Source organism: Lepidochelys kempii, chromosome 6 (genome assembly GCF_965140285.1).
Source record: "Lepidochelys kempii isolate rLepKem1 chromosome 6, rLepKem1.hap1, whole genome shotgun sequence".
Taxonomy (NCBI): domain Eukaryota; kingdom Metazoa; phylum Chordata; order Testudines; family Cheloniidae; genus Lepidochelys; species Lepidochelys kempii.
Genome location: NC_136385.1, coordinates 7,880,258 through 7,896,109, shown reverse-complemented (window position 1 = coordinate 7,896,109; position 15,852 = coordinate 7,880,258). Strand labels below are relative to the sequence as shown.

The 15,852-nt window shown below is 42.8% G+C and overlaps 2 pseudogenes; both read left to right on the top strand.

The window, feature by feature from the left end:
* Positions 1–14,658, top strand: part of LOC140912934 (up-regulator of cell proliferation pseudogene) — a 107,402-nt pseudogene extending 92,744 nt beyond the window's left edge.
* An 831-nt stretch (positions 14,659–15,489) lies between these two features.
* LOC144930639 (up-regulator of cell proliferation pseudogene) overlaps positions 15,490–15,852 on the top strand; it is a 78,507-nt pseudogene continuing 78,144 nt past the window's right edge.

The following is a 15,852-nucleotide window of genomic DNA, read 5'->3' as shown; positions in this document are numbered from 1 at the left end:
TCTGGGGGAGAAATGCTTGTTCTTAACCTGTAGGCTTCGGGTGCTAAAACATTTACATCCACCAGCAGAAACTTCTGGGCTTTTTGATAGCATCCTCAAAAGCCTCCCAAAAGAATTGTGTTTTCCCAGGGTACGTTTGCATTGCCTGGGTTGTAACTTGCAGTTTATCTCCATGGTTTTAAAGAGAACCATATACTTTGTTTTTAAAATAATCATTTGTCTTTTTTCCCCTGGCAAAACACATTTTGCACAATGTACAAAATACTCAGCTTCCTGTGGTGTATGTATTTTGTAAAGGCTTTCTCAATTTCACTGCTTTCAGAAGAAGACTTCTTCAAGTCATCTCTAATAAATATGCCTTGTGAAAAGGAAAAAATACTTTTTTTTCCTTCAAAAATGGTCAACAGTGCCAAATGTGTATGTGTCAACATATGAAACTGGAGGACAAAAGAGGGTGTGGAAACCTGTAAAAATATATATATTGATGAATCCTATTGAGCTGTATACTACTAATGTCTAGAGTGAAAATATATAAAAAACCCACAACGGGTTTTCACCTCAGTCCCCGGAAAAATCATGGAGCAGGTCCTCAAAGATTCAATCTTGAAGCACTTGCATGAGAGGAAAGTGATCAGGAACAGTCAGCATGGATTCACCAAGGGAAGGTCATGCCTGACTAATCTAATCGCCTTCTATGATGAGATTACTGGTTCTGTGGATGAAGGGAAAGCAGTGGATGTGTTGTTTCTTGACTTTAGCAAAGGTTTTGACATGGTCTCCCACAGTATTCTTGTCAGCAAGTTAAAGAAGTATGGGCTGGATGAATGCACTATAAGGTGGGTAGAAAGTTGGCTAGATTGTCGGGCTCAACGTGTAGTGATCAATGGCTCCATGTCTAGTTGGCAGCCGGTGTCAAGTGGAGTGCCCCAGGGGTCAGTCCTGGGGCCGGTTTTGTTCAATATCTTCATAAATGATCTGGAGGATGGTGTGGATTGCAGTCTCATCAAATTTGCGGATGATACTAAACTGGGAGGAGTGGTTGATACGCTGGAGGGCAGGGATAGGATACAGAGGGACCTAGACAAATTGGAGGATTGGGCCAAAAGAAATCTGATGAGGTTTAATAAGGATAAGTGCAGGGTCCTGCACTTAGGACGGAAAAACCCAATGCACAGCTACAGACTAGGGACCGAATGGCTAGGCAGCAGTTCTGCGGAAAAGGACCTAGGGGTGACAGTGGACGAGAAGCTGGATATGAGTCAGCAGTGTGCCCTTGTTGCCAAGAAGGCCAGTGGCATTTTGGGATGTATAAGTAGGGGCATAGCGAGCAGATCGAGGGACGTGATCGTCCCCCTCTATTCGACATTGGTGAGGCCTCATCTGAAGTACTGTGTCCAGTTTTGGGCCCCACACTACAAGAAGGATGTGGATAAATTGGAGAGAGTCCAGCGAAGGGCAACAAAAATGATTAGGAGTCTGGAACACATGACCTATGAGGAGAGGCTGAGGGAACTGGGATTGTTTAGTCTGCAGAAGAGAAGAATGAGGGGGGATTTGATAGCTGCTTTCAACTACCTGAGAGGTGGTTCCAGAGAGGATGGTTCTAGACTATTCTCAGTGGTAGAAGAGGACAGGACAAGGAGTAATGGTCTCAAGTTGCAGTGGGGGAGGTTTAGGTTGGATATTAGGAAAAACTTTTTCACTCGGAGGGTGGTGAAACACTGGAATGCGTTCCCTTTGGAGGTGGTAGAATCTCCTTCCTTAGAAGTTTTCACGGTCAGGCTTGACAAAGCCCTGGCTGGGATGATTTAATTGGGGATTGGTCCTGCTTTGAGCAGGGGGTTGGACTAGATGACCTCCTGAGGTCCCTTCCAACCCTGATATTCTATGATTCTATGAACGTGTGATTGATGACACCATCAGAATCTGCAGGTCCTCGTTAGAGCTGCATGCCCCAGTCCCCCTCAGCTGAGTTTCTGGGTTGTCTCCATAGTTTCTCTCCTCCCCAAGCTCATGTGACTCAAGAGGGGGGATGGAACTGCATGGACTTGAGGACTGAGGAAAGGTACCATAATGTGCCTAAATAAGCCAACTACCATCAGTTCGCAATTTCAGTAACTGATTTACTGCACACTGGAAAGGCCATGACCACATTATAGAGGAAGAATAATGTATGTAAAATAGGTTTCAGAGTAGCAGCCGTGTTAGTCTGTATTCGCAAAAAGAAAAGGAGGACTTGTGTCACCTTAGAGACGAACAAATGTATTTGAGCATATAAATAAATTTGTTAGTCTCTAAGGTGCCACAAGTATTTAAAATACTTAGTTTTAAAACAACGTTTAATTTTTAATGTTGAACTCCTCAATTTCATTGAAGGTCAGGTAGGATGGGTATCTGAGGTGGACACACATTGAGTATATATCCCAAACAATTCAGAAATGCCAATTTTGGGAAAAAGCAATCCAAAATATTTCTGTGTCCAGTGTATCCATAAGCATTTTTTTAAAGAAATAATGTATTGAGGTTGAGCTGCTAAAAGCATGTTCTCTACCTGTTGATTTGAACCCATCACTTTCCTCTTTGAATCCCTCTGCTCACTCCTCATCTGATATTCAATCAGATTTAAATTATTGGTCACCTTTTCAAGGAAACTCTGTCTCCTACCTAGACGAGCTTTACCTTGTAAAGAATTCCATTTCATTGTGGCAGACAAGAGTAAATGTTGACCACAGTCTTTGTCCTGTAGCGTTAGTTGATTTTTTAGATACACTAGGCCAAGGCCATTGAGCACCTTGAAGATAAAGACCAAGATTTTGAACTTGAATAGTCCTGCATTTCAACCCTTGGAGTGTTCACTTGGTGCATGGGGAATGGGATTTTTTTAATCATGAGGCATTTGTGTTTCATCAAAGAAGAAAATCTTCTACAAAGGAACAGCTGTTGTGAAATCAGGTTTTCACCAAACGTTACTCCTGGAGGAATTCTGTACTACTGTAGGCATGCATAATTAATGAGCCATGCATATCTTTAATTTTTTGTGTAGAAAAAAAAAGCTTCTGCCAAAATGTTGCTGCATTCCACCTTTTGCCCACCAGAGGGCACTGTGTCACAAGAACAGCAGCAGATACTCGCAGAAAATAATAATTACCACCGGGGGGGGCACGGGAGAAAACCTTTTGTAGTGATAAGCAAGGCGGGCCATTTCCAGAAGTTATCAAGAATGGTTTTCTTCCCCACACCCTCCGCCCCCACTCTCCTGCTGGTAATAGCTCATCTTAAGTGAGTGTGTATGATAACACCCATTTTTTTCATGTTCTGTGTGTACATAAATCTCCTCACTGTATTTTCCACTGAATGCATCCAATGAAGTGAGCTGTAGCTCACGAAAGCTTATTCTCAAATAAATTGGTTAGTCTCTAAGGTGCCAGAAGGACTCCTTTTCTTTTTGCGAATACAGACTAACATGGCTGCTACTCTGAAACCTGTCAATATTCCTAGAGATGATTCTCAGATTTCTGACAAGCATAGGGTTGTCTGCAGTGTAGATGTAGCTGGGTAAATCCCAGGATATTGGAAAGCCAATGTGGGTGAGGTAATATCTTTTCTTAGACCAACTTCTGTTGGTGAGAGTGACAAGCTTTTGAGCCACAAAGAGCTCTTCTTCAGGTCTGGGAACATTACTCCCAATGTCAGAGCAAAATGCAAGATGGAACAGATTATTTAGCATAAGTAGTTAGCAAATATTGTAAGGGACCATTCAAAGTAGAATGGGCCATTAGCACCTCTGCAAACATAGGAAAAAAAGAAGGGGTTAGTGGATTACAGATTGTTTTAATAAACCATAAATCTAGTGTCTCTGTTCAATCCATGATGTCCATAATCCATGATTTGGTGTCCAGCAGAGTAATGAATGTAAGCTCCCTGGTTCTTCTTTTGAAAATGCTGTGCAAGTTGCCTTTGAGGATTGGGTCTGATAGGTCAGATATAGAGTGATTACTTTATGAAAAGTGTTCACCCACAGGTGATAGGGTGTTTTTGTCTTTTATCATTTTCCTGTGTATATTCATTTGAGTTTATAATGCTTATCTGTTTCATCCATATAATCATTATTCAGGCATTTAGTGCACTGGATGAAGTGTGCTACATGTGATAGGCATGTATAAGATCCTGGGATCTTGAAAGGTGTTTTGTGTGCAATGTTGATCATTATAGTAATGGAGATATGTCTGCAAGTTTTGCATCTATAGTTCTGGCAGAGTCTGGTGCTGCTTTGAGTGGGTGTGTCCTGGTCTGTGGGGAGCTTGCTCTTGATGACGAGGGTTACCTGGGGTTTTGAGAACCCACAGCAGGGGCAACTTAACTATTTCACTCCATGCAGTGTCAGGAATCAATCAATAGGAACACAGCACTTCTGTCTGATCAAGGATTAAATGCAAGTAAGTATGCTCTTATCTAACACTGCAGTTTATTAGATTTAAGCATACAGAGACATAAGCAATAGGTTTAGAACATCCCAGATCTTTTTCCTAAGATCTGGAATGGTATTGTGTAATTAACAGCAGGTTTGCAGTGGCCAGTTGCTCACCCACCAGGGAGAAAGGGTGTCAGAAAAAAGTGTCTCAAGATGGCTTCAGAGGACTGCTCCACAATATACTCTATTAGCTAATCTTTTATAACTAACTTCTACAAAACACATAGGTCATAATGACCCCAACTGGATCATCTCTTTTCTAACTTTCAGTCAACTTTTCATATCAGAGGTGCCTAGATTCAAAGTTTTCCAACCACCAAGGTTTTCAGTCTCAGTTGTTTACTTGTCTGTCCCCTCCTCCCATTCTGATTAGCAAAAAACTATCAGCTAGATATGACCTCGCTTCTAAAAGCCTGTCTCCAAATTAACCCTTAACTATGTGGTGTTCTATTTCATTAATTCCTATTGGCAGAATGCACATAATATGGTTGCAATTAGTTTGATCACATAATGGGGTATACACATCCCTCAAACCAGGGCAACAATGAGTTTGAAGAGATTGTTCGAAGGCCAGAAGAGATGGTTCTTGAAATATTTCTTTCATGATGGGGTACCCATCGCGTATGGGGTGTAGTTGTTTACACCCATTGGTGGTTACACTAGCTTTACTGTATGGGTTCCAGTGTGGGGTGGTAGGTGACAAATAGGGGTATGCAGTCAGAAGGGGGTTTATTTCTGTATTGAAGCAGATTCTCCTGGGGTATTTGGGTGGCCTGTTGCATGATGCAATCTACTTCTCTGATGAAGTGTCCTTGTTTGGTGAAGGTGGTTTTAAGTGAACATAAGAACAGCCATACTGGGTCAGACCAAAGTCCATCTAGCTCAGTGTTCTGTCTTCTGACAGAGGCCAATGCCAGGTGCTTCAGAAGGAATGAATAAAAAAGGTAATCATCAAGTGATCCATCCCCTGTCACCCATTCCCAACTTCTGGCTAAGAGAGGCTAGGGACACCATCCCTGCCCATCCTGGCTAATAGTCATTGATGGACCTATCTTCCATCAATTTACCTAGGTCTTTTTTGACCACGGTTATAGTTTTGGCCTTCACAATATTGACAACAAGTGTGTTAAGACAGGAATAGTCAATAGGTGGACCGTGGGCCAAATCCGGAATGCGAGATGCTTTTGAATGGACCCCACAATGTTTTTATTTCTTTATTATCATTATGGGGTTTTAAACATTTTTTTCTTGGATTCTGGACCTTGACTGTACCTTGACCAAGAAATTTGGACCTTGACAAAAATAGGCTATCCCTTCATTAAGGTATATATCACTTACTTTCTCCTCAGAGCACATTCTGTGGTATCTGAGTGCCTGGCTGTCAATAACATATTTCTTGGTATGGTTGGGGTGGTTACTAGATCTATGAAGGTAGGTGTGGTGATCCATGGGTTTCTTGTATATGGTTGTCTGTAGGGTTCCATTGCTGAAGCTGATTGTGGTGTCCAGAAGTTGATGCTAGTGTGGGAAAGCTCCAGAGAGAGTTTAATGGATGGGTGGTGGTTGTTGAAGTTGTGGTGGAAGTCTGAGGGAGTTTAAGCTGTCTTCCCATAGGATGAAAATTTCTCAGGTATATCACTGGTTTCATGATGCACTTCTCCAGAAATTCTTCTTCAGGATGACCCATGAAGAGGTTAGCATATTGGGGAGCCATCCTAGTACCCCTGGCTGTTCTCATGCTTTGGACAAAATGTTTATTGCTGAAGGTAAATCTATGACAGGCGAGGATGAACTGGATGAGTTTGGCTATGTGTTTGGGATGGATAATTGATGGTTGTCCATTGTCTTTTAAATATTTGGGGCAGGCAGCTATCCTGTCATTGTGAGGGATATTGGTGTATAGGAAAGTGACATCCATGGTGGCAAGGATGGTATTCTGAGGAAGGTTGTTAATACTGTGGAATAGAGTAGGGCTCAAATGTACTTGAGCCATCCAGCTACTGTGAGAGTGGACTGTCTGGAAAGACTCTTGCCTAGGCTCACAGCCCATGCACGTTTCAATCTCTTTGGCTCATGAGTGTTTGCATGCAGTGTTCTAGAAAGACAAAGGTTTCCTTTAATAGATGTTTTCAGTTTTGCTTCCTCAAACGGGCAGTCAGTGCCACACACTGGCTGAAATAAATGCTGAGTGACTGAGATCAAGTAGGGGATCTTGAGCTGTGTGGTGCACAATCCCCTCCATTCTAAGACTGCTGATTTTGCAAAATGCTGTGTTTTTGACGAGCTGTGCCTAGGGAACTCCTTGCTCAAATGACCCCAAAATTTGGGTCACTAACCCTATCCTGTTCCCCCATGAGACAACAAATTTCAAGACAGTCCAAGTAAGCATACAGATCTTACAGCACTAAGAAGAAATAACATTTAAGTAGAAAGGGCTTCTCAACCTAAACTAAAGCAGAGCTGGTGCTTCATTATACAATCATAGGCCTGGAAGTGACCTTGAGAGGTCATCAAGTCCAGTCCCCTGCCCTCAAGGCAGGACCAAGCACCATCTAGACCACCCCTGACAGGTGTTTGTCTAACCTGCTCTTAAAAATCTCCAATGACGGAGATTCCACAACCTCCCTAGCCAATTTATTCCAGTGCTTAACCACCCTGACAGTTCGGACATTAGGAAAAATTTCCTCTCAAAACTTCCCTTGCTGCAATTTAAGCCAATTGCTTCTTGTCCAATCATCAGAGGATAGGAAAATAATTTTTCTTCCTCCTCCTTAAAACAACCTTTTAGGTACTTGAAAACTGTTATCATGTCCCTTCTCAGTCTTCTCTTTTCCAGACTAAACAAACCCAATTTTTTCAATCTTCCCTCATAGGTCATGCTTTCTAGATCTTGAATCATTTTTGTTGCTCTTCTCTGGACATTTTCCAGTTTGTCCACATCTTTACTGAAATGTGGCACCCAGAACTGGACACAATACTCCAGCTGAGGCATAATCAACGTGGACTGGAGCAGAAGAATTACTTTGCATGTCTTGCTTACAACACTCCTGCTAATACATCCCAGAATGATGTTTGGTTTTTTTTGCAACAGTCTTACACTGTTAACTCATATTTAGCTTGTGGTCCACTCTGACCTCTTGATCCCTTTTTTGCAGTAATCCTTCCCAGGCAGTCATTTTCCATTTTGTACATGTACAACTGATTGTTCCTTCCTAAGTGGAATACTTTGCATTTGTTCTTATTGAATTTCGTCCTAGTTACCTCAGACCATTTCTCCAGTTTGTCCAGCTCTTTTTCAATTATAATCCTATCCTCCAAAGCACTTGCAACTCCTCCCACCTTGGTATCGTCTGCAAATTTTATAAGTGTACTCTCTATGCCATTATCTAAATCATTGATGACTATATTGAACAGAACTAGACCCAGAACTGATCCTTGCAGAAGCCGACTCGTTGTGCCCTTCCAGCATGACTGTGAGCCATTGATAACTACTCTGGGAATGGTTATCCAACCAGTTATGCACCAAACTTATAATAGCTCCATCATGGTTGTATTTCCCTAGTTTTTTAATGAGAAGGTCATTTGAGACTATATCAGATGCCTTACTAAAGTCTCGATATACCACATCTACCGCTTCCCCCCATCCACACGGCCGTCACCCTGTCAAAGAAAACTATCGAGTCAGTTTGATATGATTTGTTCTTGACAAATCCATGCTGACTATTACATATTGCCTTATTATCTTCTAGATGTTTGCAAATTGATTCCTTCATTATTTGCTCCATTATCTTTCCGGGTCCAGAAGTTAAGCTGACTGGTCTGTAATTCCCTGGGTTGTCCTTATTTCCCTTTTTATAGATAGGCACTATATGTGCCCTTTTCCAGTCTTCTGGAATATCACCCGTCTTCCATGACTTTTCAAAGATAATAGCTAATGGCTCAGATATCTCCTCAGTCAGCTCCTTGTGTATTCTAGGATGCACTTCATTGGGCTCTAGTGACTTGAAGACATCTCACTTGTCTAAGTAATTTTCACCTTGCTCTTTCCTGTTTTGAACCTACCCCATTTTCACTGGTGTTCACTATGTTAGGTGTCCAATCACCACCAACCTTCTTGGTGAAAACCGAAACAAAGAAGTCATTAAGCACGTCTGCCATTTCCACATTTTCTGTTATTGGTTTTTTGTCTTCTTTGAGTAATGGGCCTACTCTGTCCTTGGTCTTCCTCTTGCTTCTAATGTATTTGTAGAATGTTTTCTTGTTACCCTTTATGTCCCTAGCTTGTTTGATTTCCTTTTGTGCCTTGGCCTTTCTAATTTTGCCCCTACATACTTGTGTTGTTTGTTTGTATTCGTCCTTTGTCATCTGACCTAGTTTCCACTTTTTGTAGGACTCTTTTTTTTATTTTTAGATCATGGAAGATCTCCTGGTTAAGCCAGGGTGGTCTCTTGCCATTCTTCCTATCTTTCCTGTGCAGTGGAATAGTTTGCTCTTGTGACCTTAATAATGTCTCTATAACACATAATAAATGGGTTAATCGTTTATCAGGTCCAAATACCCTAACACTGCACCGGAGACATTACCGTACCAGGACTGGCCTGGAGGTGTCTTAGCATTAGCTCCCCAGGTTGCAATGTGGGTAAATTTGCTTTGTAAGTAATGACAGTCCTCACAGCTCCCCAAAAGGAGAGAGGAAGTAGCGTGAGTGAAGGGACTGATTTGGTCGCTGGGAGGTAAGCAAAGCCACAGTGCTGTTAGCTACACCTGTAAAAGACATGTCCCAGCAAAGAGATGGAGGAAGATATGAAGAAAATCAAAAATGAAGGCGTAACCCAGAAGGTGTAATCTGCACTGACTGCTGAAAGGGAAATAAAGGGTCAGATCCTCCAGATGAGCCATTGATGCCCAGCACAGCTCAGGGTGAGGGGTGAAGGCTACCATCACAGCCACCTGATCCTCAGACTGCCAGGCACCAGTCTGATCCTGAGCAGCAGCTTAGAGCAGCCAAGGGATCATTCCAGCTTCTGGGATCACCACAGAGACAGGGTCCTGAGTCTATGCCCCCTCCTCCAGTAGCTGTGAGCTGCGATGTCATAGAGCTGGTTATACTGGAAGATTTTCTAGGAAATTCTCAGTTGGCCACTTAAGCCATTTTAAAGTGGACTCTGCACTGCACTGAGGATAAGGATTGGGATCAAAAAATGCAAACCAACCTCACATTAGCGGAGTTCAAAGTGGGCCAGAACTATGTTTTATTTGTATAGAAGTAATCCCATTGGCTTCATTTTTGTTATATCAATATAAGTAAGAGAAGAATTGAACCCAGGATGTATAAGTCATCTGTTACTTACTGGGTACTGCTTTTCTTTAAATTACAAACATCAGGCTGTCTATGGAATGAGTAAACTGTATATAAAGTCACCATTTTCTACTCTGAAATTTTGGTTTGTTTTAACTTCCTTCTGCAGAAAGAAGTAAAGCATTTCAAGATGTTCTGTCCAGATTAAACCTGGAGAAGCACAGAAGCATCAAGATCAGGCTGAGGGATGTCCTGGAGATTTGCCCAGAAAGCATCAAGAACAAGATTCCAGAGGCATTAGATGATTTACCTTGGCATTTCCTGAGGAAGGTCATGGCTCTGAATGGGACGGCCAGAAATACAAGCATTGGGCACAAGGCTCCTGCAGAAGAAATGGGTGATTATGAGGAGAAGCTGCATATTGATGGCACTTTCTGTTTTAGTGACACTGAGATGAAAATTTCTCTGCAACCTCTTGATGTTCTCTGTGCTGTTCTGCTTTGCTCAGACAGCTTCCTAAAGCAGGAGATCCTGTCCAAAATGTCCATGTGCCAGTTTGCCTTTCCTCTGCTGCTACTCACCCTTGACACCCCCAAGTGCACCCTAATACTGTGGGCCATGAGGGACATTGTGCGGAAGTGGAGGCCGCACTCCCTGGCAGAGAACAGAGGGTTCAGAGAGGAGAGCTTGATGCTCACGTCAATGCCAACCATTTCTTTTGTGTGGATGGGGAGCTGCAGCTTCTCCAAGTCCCACCTCCTCAATGAGGTTCTCAGCCCCTCCCAGCAGCACCACGATTTCTTTATCAGTGCGGGACATGGAGTCTGGGAACTTCCTTCGGAAAATCGCAGATGGGCTGGTTGAGATTGCCTGGTATTTCCCTGGGGGGATGGAAAATTCTGATCTTTTCCCAGAACCCATTGCAGTTACAAATCTGCGTGGAGACATTGAGTCCCACTGGCTACAGTTTAGCTTTTGAACAGAGGTCTCCTCCGCAGTGTTCATAGTTACCGAGAGCATCGGTGAGAGAGAATAGGCACTGATATCATCTTGGAAAGAATCCAGCTCTAAATATTACTTCATCCTCAACTACAAGAATAAGAAACCCAAAGAAACTCTGGGATTCCTTAATAAGCTGTCCTCAGTGTTGAAGCTGAGCAAATCACAGCTACTGGTGAAAGATCGTACCATGAATAATGCAGGATTTGTGAAAAAGGTGCAGTCCACCATAGGAACCATAGTGAATTCATCTCTGAAGACAGTGAGTTTGGAAGCCATGGCTGTGACGGCACCTGACCTAGGAATCCTGGTGAATGAGGACTGTCAGGCATGTCAATGTGTGAGCAAATATACTGAAGAAATCACTGCAGAAATAAGAGATGGGGCAAAATACAAAAGGGAAATGCTGAGCCTGCAAGGAGACCTATGGAAAAACTTGGCTAAAGTGGAAGAAGAGATGTGCCGAATGAAAAGGCAAGGGGTCATGGCCATTGAAGACTATAAATCTGCACTGAAACAGAAATGGTTAGAGATACGCAGACAGCAGAATCAGTGTGACCGTACGAATGGTTTGACTAAGTTCATCAAGGGAATAGTACAGCTGAAGCCAGTGGAGAAACATTACTTTCTGAAATGGATGAAATTTATCCTGGATAATATTGCGAGGCGAATCTTTCTAAAATGCGGGCGGACTATAAAGAGAAATGTGAAACTCCAGGAGTGGACCAAAAACAGCTGGAGGAATTAGATGAATTAATATCTGATAGTTCCTTGGGGGTGGAGTATTTCATGCGTGAGTTGGGGCAGTTCTATGAAGCTGAATGCTCAATGGTTAAAGAAGGGAAAATGGAAGAAAGCCAAAGACATTTCACCCGTCTCCCATGCATAGCAGCTGACCTGATGCTGGAAGGGTTTCCTGTTTAGCTGACCGATGGAGATGCCTCCAACATCCCCATGAACTGGGTAGTAGAGGTTCTAACTCATCTCCATATCAGGCTAGGGGATAGATCCAGAATGGTGGTTATAACAGTGCTGAGAGTGCAGAGCACTGGGAAATCCATCCTCTCAACACCATGTTCGGCCTGCAGTTTGCAGTGAGTAGCGGTCGAAGTGCGCGAGGAGCCTTCATGACGCTCATTAAAGTTACAGAAGCTGTTCAGGAGCCGCTTGGCTGTGATTTCATCCTGGTGATAGACACTGAAGGTCTGAAGGCCCCTGAACTAACAGCACTGGAAGACAGTTATCAACATGACAATGAGCTGGCCACCCTGGTGATTGGACTGAGTGACGTCACCATCGTTAACATGGCCATGGAGAATGCCACAGAAATGAAGGATGTTCTGCAAATTGTGGTCCAGGCATTTCTCAGAATGGAGGAAATAGGAAAACAGCCAAACTGCCAGTTTGTGCACCAGAACGTCAGTGATGTGTCTGCTCATGTTCAAAATATGAGGGACAGGAAACACCTCCTGGAGCAGCTGAATGAAATGACCAAAGCTGCAGCAAGGATGGAAAAGCAAAGCAGGGAAATGACATTTTCTGATATTATGGAGTATGACCCAGAAAAACACAATTGGTACATACCTGGCTTGTGGCATGAAGTCCCTCCCATGGCTCCCGTAAACACTGGATACAGTGAGAGGGTGTGAAAGCTAAAGAAATAACTGTTTGAATTCATAGAGAACCGTTCACGGAAAAGAGCTGGAAAGGATATTCCTGATTTTATTGTATGGTTGAAGAGCTTGTGGAAGTCAGTGAAACATGAGAACTTCATCTTTAGCTTTAGAAACAGCCTTGTAGCTGAAGCCTATAACCTGCTGTCTGTGAAGTATTCTGAATGGCAATGGGGTTTCCGCAAGGAGATGTATCTCTGGATATCTGAAAAAGAAACTTTTATCTAGAATCAGCTGCCAGAGACACTAGAGGGTGATCTCTTTCACAGCTTAAAAATGGAAGCACAAGGGAAACTACAGCAGGGAGAACAGAAGCTCTTGAATAACTTAGAACAGTATTTGAAAGGTGAAGCTCCAAATTTGAACCTGATAGAAAAGTACAGAGAAGATTTCAAAAGGAGCACGAATAGCCTCAAAAGAGAACTTGAAAATTATTCAACCAGTAACTGTGAGGAAGCAATTCGAATACGAAGAGGACAGCGCAAGATAGACAATATCCAGTCTGGGTACAAGCAGAAAATTGAAGGGGAAGTTGCCAGACTCTTGGCTGAATGCCGAAACAGAGAAGATAAACTCGACCATGAGAAACTGAAGAAAGAATTTGAAACGATGTGACGAGAAACCTTGTCAGAGTTAACGCTCTGTACTTTACAGAAATGTCAAGTTGTTCAAGATATGGATCTCCAGCTGAGAAAGGATCTGAAGCACAGAGCGGGTGCTGTCAGACAGATACTGCAACATGCAAAAAGCCTGCTGGATTATAGAATGAAGTCTTTCACAATGAAGAAGGAATACTTAAACCTAAAATGGACCAGAGCAGTTGTAGAATACTTCTCACAGGAATGTTACTGTAAAACTGAAGAGCTTGCTCTATCTTTAATGACTGAATGCAAGAAATACATTGAAGAAAAAGTTAAATCCAAAACAGACTATGATGAAACCTATTGTGGAGAACTGCTGCATATGGTTAATGAGAGGTTAAAAGAGGAGGAGATTGAGCAACTTCACACTTCTCCTTTGTTTGAAGTTGACCTGAAGCGTCATGTTTGGGGGAAGCAGCTTGGGCATTTCAGAAGATGCATGAAGATTTTATCAAAGAAAACGATCCTCAGCAACGTCTGGAGAAGCTGAAACCTCATTATTTCTCCATATTTACTGATCTCTATTTGGAAAAGAAAGAGAGCCAAACAAGGGTGAGGAATTTCTGTGATCAGTGTCTCAAACCTGCCCTGGTGGGTTATGTCAACAAAAGGCTCGGACTAGAAATAGTTGACAATATTCTCAGCAGTGAACAGGCCCTTGAATACGCCAGCCGAAGCTTCTTTCAGTTCTTTTTGCTAAAGAAGCTGCTGGAAGAGATGAACTTTGGCAACTATGTGAAATACATAAGTAACTATGAAGAGTTTGTCAAATCCTGGATACAGAGATGTCTGATAGACCACTATGGAGGGAAGGCAAGTTTGAGAGATTTGGAGAAAGGGATTCTATCCGGAATAATAAATAAAATCAAGGGAGTTCTGAAAAACTCCATAAATAAAAACAATAACACAGTTTCTGCCTTTTTAGACAGCTTTTGCAAAGAGCTGCAGCAGGACCTGGCCATTTCCAGCAATAGCTTAGTTGGAGTACAGTTTAAAACCACAGCAAAAATTGAGCAGCTTTCTGGTAACATTGAAATCTTCCTTCTGGAGCTGGAACAACAAATCTTAACCCAGTTTAATCATTTGGAACTTGAGACCAAACTCTCCAGCCTGCCAGTGAAACCCCAGGATGAGATCTTCAAGCGAGTGTTTGGCTGTGGGAAGCAGTGTCCGTTCTGTGAAGCCCCCTGTGAAGCAGGAGGCACTGACCATAAAGAGCATTTTGTATCAGTCCATCGACCCAAAGGGTTAGGGAACTTCAGGGATTGTGATTCACAAAAGCTTGAGCATTCCATATGCTCCTCTGATGTGGTTTCCAATCGTGAATTCCGAACTGCAGCCGCAGATGGGAAATTTCATCCCTACAAAGATTACCGCCATTACTACCCAGACTGGCGCATTCAGCCTGATCCCAGCATTGATGCTTCTGATTTCCGGAAATTTGTTTTCAAATCATTCAATGACCAGTTAGCTAGAGCGTATGGTGCTAAAGCAGCAGAACTTCCAGGAGACTGGAAAAATATAATGAAAGAGCAGGCGCTGAAGAGCCTAAAGGAAGCATTTTACATGAAATAATAGACATGCCAAGATGTCTCTTTAAATAGGATACACTTCAACAAAACAAAACCCTTAATTAAAAAAAAAACGGAATATGAACAAATCTGACAGCCTGTACCATTTTTTAAATTGAAAACTAAAAACAAAAAATCAATTGCAGGTCACATCTTCCAGTTAGTGCAAGGCTGCTGCACAGGAACAGCCATACCAAAGCAAACTGATAGTCCGTGTATCCCTGTGTCCTTGCTGAACCAGAATAACAGCCCATCTAGCCTGGTATCCCCACCTCTCTGCAGTATTGGATCAGACCAATCACCCATATAGCCTAGTATCCCACATCCTTGCTGTATTGGATCAGACCTAAAGGCCATCTAGCTCGGTATCTCATCTCCCTGCTGTACTGGATCAAACCAGTGATCCATCCTGTCTCTGACAGTGGCCATTACAAAATGTCTCAGTGGGAGGTGCAAGAAACCATCTAATGGAAATTGTATAGAAACGTTTTTAGAGGAGAAGCTTCTTCCTAACATAACTATGTAAACAGGGTCCGAATGAGTTCTCCCATGACAGCTAGCTGTTAGCGGGAGAGACTTTAGGAGGAAATTGTATTTACATGAACTCACCTACTCTGCCTAGATATCCATCAGATATAGAGGTGTTGCTCAAAGTGATCAATATTGACTTGTGTTGGGTTACAAATCACTTTAGTACTGAATGAAGGGGTAGTGAAATGCTGTTGTCAGTGTTGTTGTATTTATTGTATGAGTAAAGGGGAGCAGAACTGTGCTTAACCTGTCTCAAATGAGGGGTCACCCACAGCTGAAAGGACTCATTAAGCCAGGTGCTCGAATGCCTGACTCCTGTGAAGGTAAGAGGGGTGAGGAGAGGTATCTCTGCCAGGAGGAGTGAACTCTCCCTAAGGGTCCCTGGTCTGGTTTAACCTGTTTCTCCCCACTGTTCAGAAGATAGGGCCTTTTGTTATTTTAAGTGCTCAAAAGAGCTGACAATTACTTGTGGCAGGACAGCATTTCTGCCCAGCCTAATAGCTGAAAATCACTAAGGACTTGGCTACACTTGTGAGTTAGAGTGCATTAAAGCAGCCCCAGGCACCCTAACTCACGACGCATCCACACTGGCAAGGCACGTAGAGCACCTGGACTTTGTAGCGGGAGTGCCCCTGCTAATCCACCTCCACCAGAAGCATAACGCTTG